This window comes from Marmota monax, unplaced genomic scaffold (assembly GCF_021218885.2).
Source record: "Marmota monax isolate L192 unplaced genomic scaffold, Marmota_monax_Labrador192_F-V1.1 WCK01_AAM20220418_F8-fsc00100, whole genome shotgun sequence".
NCBI lineage: Eukaryota > Metazoa > Chordata > Mammalia > Rodentia > Sciuridae > Marmota > Marmota monax.
The window spans coordinates 3,190,743-3,201,394 of record NW_026693872.1 but is presented as its reverse complement, the minus strand read 5'-3'; positions in this window follow the sequence as shown (position 1 = coordinate 3,201,394).

Genomic DNA, 10,652 nt, shown 5'->3' with positions numbered 1-10,652 from the left:
TAAATTAGAATTTAATCAGGAAAAAGATATCAGAATGAGGAGAATTTTTGATCCTCAAGGATTCCAGTAAATCTCATTTTTCAATATAAATCAAGTTTCTTAGCACAGAAGAGGAAACACTAAGATGAATATTGAATAACCCAGAGTAAAAAATTCCAATCATTTTAAAAAGATGCAGAAGGAGAATAGAGAAGCCCTATTCAAAGAGTCTCTTAACATGGAAATATCAACATAATGGTTTACCTTTTCAAGTTTTGCATTTTGAATAGGTTTAAGTGTGTTTGTTAAATGTTAAAAATGAACCATTAGTAAAATAGAAAGGCACAGTGGAATTAACAGTCCACCAGGAAAAATAAGCAAATTTGGGTGGCACATACCTGTAATTCCAGCAGCTGGGGAGGCTGAGGCAGAAGGATCATGAGTTCAAAGCCAGCCTCAGCAAAGGTGAGGTGCTAAGAAACTCAGTGAGACCCTGTCTCTAAATAAAATACAAAATAGGGTTGTGGATGTGGCTCAGTGGTCAAGTGCCCTTGAGTTCAATTCCAACTACAACACCCCCCCACCAAAAAAAAAAAAAAGAGGAATTATAAGAAATTATATAAATGGAAAATACAAAATAAAGAGCTCAAGCTCAATATGATTTTGGTAAGTAATTCTACTAAACAAACAAAAAGGAAGAAATAATGCCAGTCTTACACAAACCATCCAGATAATTTAAAGAGGATGTACTTTCTAATTTGTTTCTAAAGTTAACATCATCTTGATATCAACATATGAGAAGTAAGGCATGAAAAGGAAAATGACAGGTAACTCTCACTTATAGATACATAGTCCTAAAATGGAACCTCGAGGTTACCTAAGCAGGAAGTTCCTAAAATAGTTCTGCACAGGCTCTAGCAATATTTGAAAAAGGATGATGTGTCCCAATCAAGGTGACCTCCATTTGAGTATATTATTTATACTTAAAGATTATTAAAAGAATGAAAAAGACAAGGTGCTGAGTGGGAGATGATTTATACACTAGACTCACTTCCAGAAAATAGAATTTAAAAAAACAATAAGAAAATGGCAGACAGGCATTGCACAAAAGAGAAAATTCAAGGAGAAATTAACTTGTAATGATAATAATCTCAGTAGTAATCCCAGGAATGCAAAACTAAAATCACAGAAAGAAATCACTGCATAGCCACCAGAATGGTTGTGATTGACAGGACTAACCTTATTTCCTATTGGAGAAAATCTGGCTCAATAGAAATACATTATAGAATACACTCAATAGAAATACATGCTTATGAGTTGTAAATAGGTTCAATCCCTTTTATAGAATAGGTTATTAAATATCAAATGTGACGAAACCCACCATTCTTCAACAATTCTACCTATTGTTACATAGCCAATGGAAACTTGTTCAAAAGTATTCAATGAAACAACTCCAAAATGAGAAATAACCCAGATGCAGGTGACAGAGGAAGAGGAAAATAACTGTATATTTAAATACTGGAATAGTATAAAGCATCATCAATAACAACCTCAAAAGCTGTAACTACAGACAATAGAAATAAATCTTTAAAATGTAATGTTATCCAAAACAATAAGACAAAAAGATTTATACTAATTTTTAATGTAAATTTTAGAAATAGACAAATCTAAACCATAGATTAAGGAATGTGCACTTAGGTGGTTAAAATATGAAAAAGAGAAAAGAGACAATTTCTATAAGCATCAGAGTAGTAGTAGTATTTGAGGGTAAGGTTGAGAAGAAGCAGTTTTTGGAGATTGGTCAGCATCCTACATCCTAGCACAGGACCTGGGAAGTGGTCAGATGAGTGTACTTTACAGTATACATTTGTTTTATGCATTTTTTTCTGTATGTTACCTTTCATGATAAAATATTCACCATGTATCAGTAAAATACAAAACAAACGAACTAAAACCCAAAGGTCCCCCCACCCCCACTCCGCACCTGGCTAATTTAGCTTGGCTATTGTGAATAGTATTACAGTAAACATGGGAGCGCAGGTGTCCCTTAAATGGAATGCTTTTCTCTCCTTTGGATATATATTAATGGTGAGATTGCTAGATCATGTAGTTCTATTTTTAGCTGTTTGAGAAACATCCATATGGTTTCCCATAATGGCTGGACTAATTTACATTCCCACCCACAGCATACAAAGATTTTTTTTCCCCCCAAAACCTCAATAGCACTTATCCTTGTCGTTTCAATAAAACTAGGTGTGAAGCGGTATCTTGCAGTTTTCATTTGCATTTTCCTGATAATTAGTGATGTTGAACATTTTTTCATTTAACAGTTGGATATTTGATGTCTTCTTTGAGAAGAAAAGGACCCATTTTTAAGTTAGGATTTGTTTTAGTCAGCTTTTTTGCTGTTGCAACTAAAACACCCGACCAGAGTAACTATAGTGTAGGAAAAATTTATTTGGGGGTTCACAGTTTCAGAAGTCTCAGTCCATAGATAGCTGGCTCCATTCCTCTAGGCAAGCCTGGAGGATAAGGCTGAACATCATGGCAGAAGAATGTGTCAAAGGCGAGTGGCTCACATGATGACTAGGAAGCAGAGAGAGACTCCACTTGCCAAATACAATATGTACCCTAAGGGCATGCCCCCATGACCACCTCCTCCTGCCACATCCTCTCTGCCTTCAGTTATACTAAGTCAATCCTATCAGGGATTAAGTCACTGATTGGGTTAATAATCTCATAACCCAGTCATCTGTCCTCTAAACCTTTTTGCATTGTCTCACACATGAGTTTTGGGGGACACCTCACATCCAAATATAACAGCGTTTTTTTTTCTTGCTACTGAGTTAAATTCCTTATATATTTTGAATATTGACCTCTTATTAGATATATGCTTTGCAAATATTTTCTTACAATTTGTAGGTTGTCTCTTTACTGTTTACTGCTGCCTTCGATGTGTAGAAGCTTTGTAGTATGATCCAATCCCATTCCTCTGTTTTTGCTTTTGTTGCTGGGTTTTTAGGGTCCTATACAAAAGATCTTTGCCAAGACCAATGACAAGGAGTTTTCCCCATGTTTTCTTCTAATAGTATTATAGTTTAAGGTTTAAGGCTTTAATCTATAACTATTTTTGTATTTTGGATGAAATAAAGATCCAATTCGTTCTTCTGCATGTAAACATTTGGGCTTCCCAACATCATTTATTGAAGAGATTGTCCTTGACCCATTTTGTATGGAATCTAAAACAGTGAAAATCATAGAAGTAAAGAATAGAATGGTAGTTAGTGGAGGCCAGGATGATGATGAGGGGTAAAGGAGAAATGTCACTCAAAGGGTGCAAAATTTCAGTTAGACAGGAAGAATAAGGAACATCTATTGAACAGCATAGTGACTGTAGTAAAAAAAAAATACAGTGCTTGAAAATTGCTAAGAGAATAGATTTTAAATAAGAGAAAGTGGTAAATATGTGAGAGGAAGTCTATGTTAATTATCTGGATTTACCCCTTCCATAACTTATACATATATCAAAACATCACATTGTACCCCATTAAGATGTACAATAAATAAATAAATATACATGCATGTATAAAGAAAAATAACTTAAAAAGTCAAAACAAAGCAAAAACATACCAAAGATTTCAATATAATAATAGATAAAGTAAATATTGAGGCTCAAGGTAAATATGGAAAAATAGTGGTGGTGAATGTCTGTTGTCCCAGATATAGAATTAAAGATTTTTAATACCCCATCTATTTGGTCAACCAAATAGACAAGATCTTATTAAAAACAGAATATGTTATGGTTTGGATCTCCAACAATCCACAATAGCTATGGTACTAAAGATTGATCCCTAGTTGATGGTGCTATTGGGACATGCTAGATCCTTAAGTGGGGGGTCCTAGATGAGGCAGTAAGTCATTGGGAGCAAGTTTGAAGGGTATATTGGAACCTCCACCCCTTCTTCCTTATCTCTGATTCCTGACTGCCATGAGATGAGCAGCTTCTTCTTATCACATGCTCTCTGCCGTGATGTTCTGCCTCACCACAGACCCAGAAACAACAGAGTCAAATGACCGTGGACTGGAACCTCTGAAACAATGAGCCAAAATAAACCTTTCTTTCTTTTGATTTGTTTCTCTAAGGTATTTTGTCACAGTGACTGAAAGCTGTCTTACCAAGTTTAATCATAGAATAAGGAGGATAAATTTATAGATCTCTAGTACTTGGTACTTTGTGGAGAATCTGTATTCTCACATTCCCATGGAAGCAGGAGAAAAGCATGTTGTGCTTAGCCATAAAGAATATCCTTAATAATATATTTCAAAATTTAAAAAAATTATGGATCAAATTCTGGGAGCATTACACAATCAGGCTAGAGCCACAGAAATGGTAGTTTGAAGCTGAAACCTTGAAAATTTGTAAAACAAATGAAACTTCACAATTTCTTTAAAGAAAATGAAAATCAAATCAAAACTACAGTCTGAGGTTATCTAAAAATCAACAAAAATGGGGATAGTGTATAGAAAAAATTCTGAGCTGCTGCCAAAAAGTATTTTAAAGATTATTCATAGATTTAAATGGGAAAGGCAAAAAAATAGCCATCAGGCTTTCAATACTCAAGACTGTAGAAAAGTTAACAAGTTAAGTATATATAATAACATACATAATTAAGAAAATAAGAGCAGAAATTAACTCAGGATGCTAAAAATACAAAAATAGAGCTAATGAATAAAAGAGATGATTCTAGTAAATTAGGCAAGGAATTTGGAATTTGGATAAAAATATAAAGCATAAGAGAAAAGCATACCTAGATTAAAAAATTTAAGTGAAATGTGCAGATCTTTAGGAAAATTAATTAACTGATAACCAAAATTGATTAGGGGATCTCCAGTCCTCCCCACTCTGTGTATGTGCATATGGGGGTGGCCATGGTGACGCTACGGCTTCCTGGAACCTTCCAGTGCTGAGAAGTTCAGCTAGGAATAAGACCCCACTTTGACTCCAGAGTTCCAGTTGTTCTTCAGTCCAGCTTTGCCAGTAATAAAGAGCACACTTTGTTTTAATTTCCTCTTAGGTCCTGTGCCTCTTTTTCAATGTGTCTAAAGATGGATGGAAGGAGATATGGGTAATTGACTATCCAAGATATCCCAGAGGGTAATGAAATGAAAACCTTCCCAACCTTTTTCTAACCTGACACTAAAACTTGATAAGGAAAGCACCAATAAATAAATAAATAAATAAGATAGAAGCAATTCTAGTTTAAGAGTATGATAGTAATCTTGTCAAACTGACTTAAAAGGGACCATATTTGTTCATGTTACCAAAAAATATGGGAGTATGTACTTTGGTGTGCTAGGAATAAGCACTTAACCTTTGCCTTTGTTCTTGTTTTCTTCTCAAGCACGCTTTTACCTGGCTCTGGTGGGCTGTCTACCTAGAGGAATAAGCTGACATCCTATCAGCCTGGAACTCTTAACAGAACAAGAGCATCTCTCCACCAACAATTCCAGTCCTAAGAAGGGGGTCTTACTGGTTGGCTAGGCTCCCATACCCAGCATGAACCCATTCACTGTGACCAGAAAATCTAGTGCTCAAACCAACCAGGAGTTAATTTTGTATCAACCCCTAAAAGTGTGGTTCAATATTAGGAAATCCATGAACGTAACCAGAACATTATTTTATAAGAAAAACCATGCAGGGGTAAGGCCTTGGACTTGGTTCAGCATCTGCTTAAATATTCCTCCAGTACCAACTACATGCTAGATGCGTTTGTAGTATGGGTATTGGTAAACAAAAAAAAAAAGCAATCTCCCTAAGTGGTGGAGGCTGCACATTAATGATTAAAACTGTATGCAAAACTGTGAAAACATGAAGCATTATAAATATGGTAAAAAAAAATCAGATCTAACAGAAAAATTTATGCTAAACACTGAAGTACTGAAGACATCCCTGTTCTAGAGTTTTTATTCTTATTATGTTTCAAAGCACATTTTAAATAAGATTTCTGGGAAGTGCCTATATGTGTACCAAGTGTGTATTGTTAAGAATGTTTTTTCCCTCTTGTAACTGAAAATGACTTGATAGCTTTTCAGTCTTGAATATATTTTCTTTAAACTCTGCAAATGTTACTTCATTTTCTGCAGGCTTTTAATATTAAGAATGATCAGAAACCTATCTAATTTTTGTTTCCTTGTAGGTAAGCCACTCCTTCCATATCTGCCTGGGTGCATACAGGCTCTCCCACTCCATATATATATATAAATTTTTTACACTGAAGTATATGCATGTATAGAAGTCTACTAATTAATTTTTATTGCTCTTCATGAAATCCTTTCAAAGTGATACACATATCTTCTTTGCCCTCTTTTCTTCCTGATTTTAATATTTATCCTCAATTTGTACTTTTTTTTCTTTTACGTTTTATTTCATACCTAAATGGGATCCTCTGCATTTTCCCTATTTTTTTTTTTTTTTTGTGTGTGTGTGGTTATTGTTCAGTGGCTCACTACTTCTCCCTTCCTTTTGATTTTGGGAGATCTTGTTGAATTTGTTCTTTCCTGCTTTCCTTTTCCTCCATATCCAGTGTCCCCTTGTTTGTATTTTGGTGGTGGCATTCATTGTTTTTAGTTCTTCCTTTATAAACTACATGATGTTCTTTTCTTTTTTTTTTTAGTTGTAGATGGACACAATAACTTGATTTTATTTATTTTTTATTTTTGTGTGTGTGGTGCTGGGGGGTTGAACCCAGTGCCTCACGCATACTAGGCAAGTGCTCTACCACTGAGCCACAACCGCGGCCACAAACTACATGTATTCTTCAAAGAAATAAGGTGCCTCAGAATACAAATTAAATGTCTTTTCATTAGCAATTTTACTTAATAGACAGATGTTGCTCTAATTCCAGAAGTCTAACTTCCCCATTATCAAATGTTGAGCCTGAAATTCTCAATAAGTATTTATAGACCATTTAAATGTTTTTGGTTTAAACAATGAGAGACTGACAGACAAGGCTTGGCTTTCCAGGCCAGTCTGCATTCCTGAGGCCTGGAAAGGGTAGGAGGGGGTGGGAGCAATGAGGGTATCCTTTTCCCTTTCTTATGTTCTGTGCAATCTGAGCCTCAACTGGGTGCTGGCCTCATTTTCCTGCCCTCAGGGTTCTGTCCCACCAGCTTGTCTGTCCCAGGACAGGCTCCAGTGTGCTGGTATGTCCTTTATGTTGCAAGGATCAGGAAACAATTCCAACAGGCTCAGATAGTAAAGGAAAACCATGTGTTCAGTTAACTGAGATAAGCTGGGCTCTACAAGGGTTTTCCCACAGCCAGTGATGTTGTCACGCACCAAGATTCCTTTGATCTCCTTTCTCTACCTCCAGGATGTTAGCTTCACCCCAAAGATGGACTTTCTTAAGGCGACAGCAGAGTTGCCTCAGTTCCAGAGTTCCTCTCGCGTACCACATGACCTGGCAGTTGGCTGGCTCAGACTGGAGGACTCAAACTACTTGTAGTTGAAGTGGAAAGAAATGTCACTAATTGACTTAGAACCATTTTGGCACTCCCGCTGTCCCCCAGGGTTGAAAGAGGGTCAATTCACTTGCGTTCCATCACTCACCTGCTTCCCTGGGGAAAGGGCTGCATGGATGACAGGACTAGGGAGTCATCCATAATATATTCAGGTTTTTAATGTCCCTCTTGGTGTGTTCTCAGAGTTGGAGGCAAGTTCCAGAAGTGGTATAGATACAGTAGGATAGACTTTTCCTTAGATTTGTGAGTCTAATATACAACAGTTTACTAAAATTGTGTAAGCCAGTTTTGACTGTGAGTTTGAGTTTTGGGCAAGCCACTTAGCTGTTAGTTTGATTTTAGTTCACTTGGAGGCTCTCTTAATCCCAGTCAGTGAGGGGACAGCAAGTAGTCTAAGAGAAGCTCATAGGATGACACTAAAATTTGATATTGAAATAGGGATATTTGGGGGCTGGGGTTGTGGTTCAGTGGCAGTGCACTTGCCTAGCATGCGTGAGGCACTAGGTTCTATTCCTGGGACCACATAAAAACAAATAAAGGTATTGTGTCCATCTACAACTTAAAAAAAAAAAGAAAGAAAAAAATTTTAAAAAAGAAATAGGGATATTTGGATTTATTTACTCATGTGAGAACTACTCATTTTTTATTTTTAGTGCACTGAAGTTATGAATAATGGCATTTATTTTGACATATTCATAAATGTGTACACTGTTTTTTCCATTTTAATCCCCACTATTATCCCCTTCTCTCCCCTCTCCTCCTCCTCTAATTCCCTTTCTTTACTGTATTGGTCTTCCTTCTATTTATTTATCTATGTTTAAAATTGGTACATTGTAGTTACATGTAAAATTGGAATGCACTGTGATGTATTCATACATGTGCATAGCATCATTTGGTCAACTCTCTGCCCCAGTTCTTCTTTCTCTTCCCTCCAGGAGGTCTTCCATTCCCTTCACCAGTGGTCTCCTGCTTCTATTCTACTCCTCTCCATTCTATTTTCACAGGATTCCCCAGCCCCTTTTAATTCCTGTTATCTTAACTTCCACCTATGAGAGAAAACCCTTAACTTTCAACCTTTGACTTTCAACCCTTGACATTCAACCCTTGACTTTCTGAGTCTGGCTTATTTCACTTAGCACAATTTTCTCCATTCTCATCCATTTACCAGCATATGACATCATTTTATTCTTCTTTATGCTAAATAGATTTCCATTGGTGTGGAATGTAGATTTTCCGTTGTATATCACATTTTCTTTATCCATTTTTCCACTGATGGACACCTAGGCTAGTTCCATAGTTTGGAAATTGTGCTGCTATAAACATTGTTATGCATGCATCACTATAATATGCTAATTTTAGATATTTTGGATTAATACCAAGGAGAGGGATCACTAGGTCATACGATGGCTCCATTCCATACCATTTTTGAGGATCTACAAACCATTTTCAAAGGTAGTTGTGCTAATTTGTCATCCCACCACCCATGTATAAGTCCTTTTCTGCCATATCCTCCCCAACAATTATCATTATTTGTATTCTTGCCATTCTGACTGGGGTGAGATGAAATCTCAGTGTTGTTTTGATTTTCATCTCCCTGATTGCTAAGGATATTAAATATTTTAAATATATAATTGTTGGTATTAGTTCACTGTTGAAAGAGTAGCTGGCAAAGATTTTCTTCCATTCTGTTGGCTGCCTCTTCACATTCTTGTCTCCTTTTCTGTGTAAAAGCTTTTAAATTTAATACTATCCTACTTATTGGTTGTTATTTTTATTTCTTGAGCTTTAAGGTCTTATTAAGGCATTTGATGCCTGTCCCAATGTGTTGGATTTCTACCTCTATGTTTTCTTTTTTCTTTTGTTCTTTTCCAATATACATGACAGTAGAGTGTATTTTGACATATTTTACATACAGGGAGCATAACTTATTTTAATTAGGACCTCAGTCTTGTGGTTGTACATTATGCAGAGTTTCACTGGTCGGGTATTCATATATGAACTGAATATATAAATAATTCATATATTATTTTGTCTAATTCATTGTACTGATTTTCCTATTCCCATTCCCCTCCTATCCCTTTATTTCCCTTTGTCTATTTATCTGAATTTCTGTTCTTCCCTTCCCCCTTATTGTGTGTTAAAATCTGCGTATCAGAGAGAATATTCAGCCTTTGATTTTGGGGGATTGGCTTATTTAACTTAGCATTATAGTCTCCAGATCTATCCATTTATCAGCAAAATTCAGAAAGTCATTCTTCTTTATGGCTGATTAATATTCCATTATGTATATATTCTACATTTTCTTCATCCATTCATCTGTTGAAGGGCATGTCGATTGGTTCTATGTTTTAACTATTGTGAATTGAGCTGCTATAAACATTGATGTGGCTGTGTAATTGTAGTATGCTGATTTTAAGTCCTTTGGGTAATAAGGAGGAATGGGATAACTGGATCAAATGATGGTTCCATTCCAAGTTTTCTTACTTCTATGTTTTATTCTAGCAGTTTTACTCTTCTGGACTAATTCCTAGATCTCTGATCCTTTTTGAGTTGATTTTTGTGCAGGATGAGAGCTAGTTATCTAGTTTCATTCTTCTATGTGTGAGTATCCAGTTTCCCTGGTACTATTGTTAAAGATATTATCTTTTCTTCAGTGTATGTTTTTAGCAATTTTTTGCCAGGGATCAGATGACAACATTTATTTTGATTTGTTTCTGTGTCTTCTAGTCTTTTTCACTGGTTTTTGTATTTGTTTTTATACCAATAAAGTGTTATTTTTGTTACTCTATCTCTAATTTGAGATCAGGTATAGTGATGCCTCCAGCATCATTCCTGTTCCTCAGTCTTGCTTTGGCTATTCCAAGTCTTTTATTCTCCAAAACAAATTTTAGTACTTTTTTTTTCTTCCTAGTTCTGTGAAAAAATGTCACTGGTATTTTGATGAGGATTGCGTTGAACCTGTATAATTTTTTGGTAATATGGCTCTTTGACAATATTAATTCTTCCTATTTAAGAACATGGAAGGTCTTTCCATCTTCAAATTTACCTTCAAATTCTTTCTTTAGTGTTCTATATGCCTGTCACTTCCATAGTTAGATTTATTTCCAAGTATTTAATATTTTTTGAGGCTATTGTGAATAGAATAGTTTTCT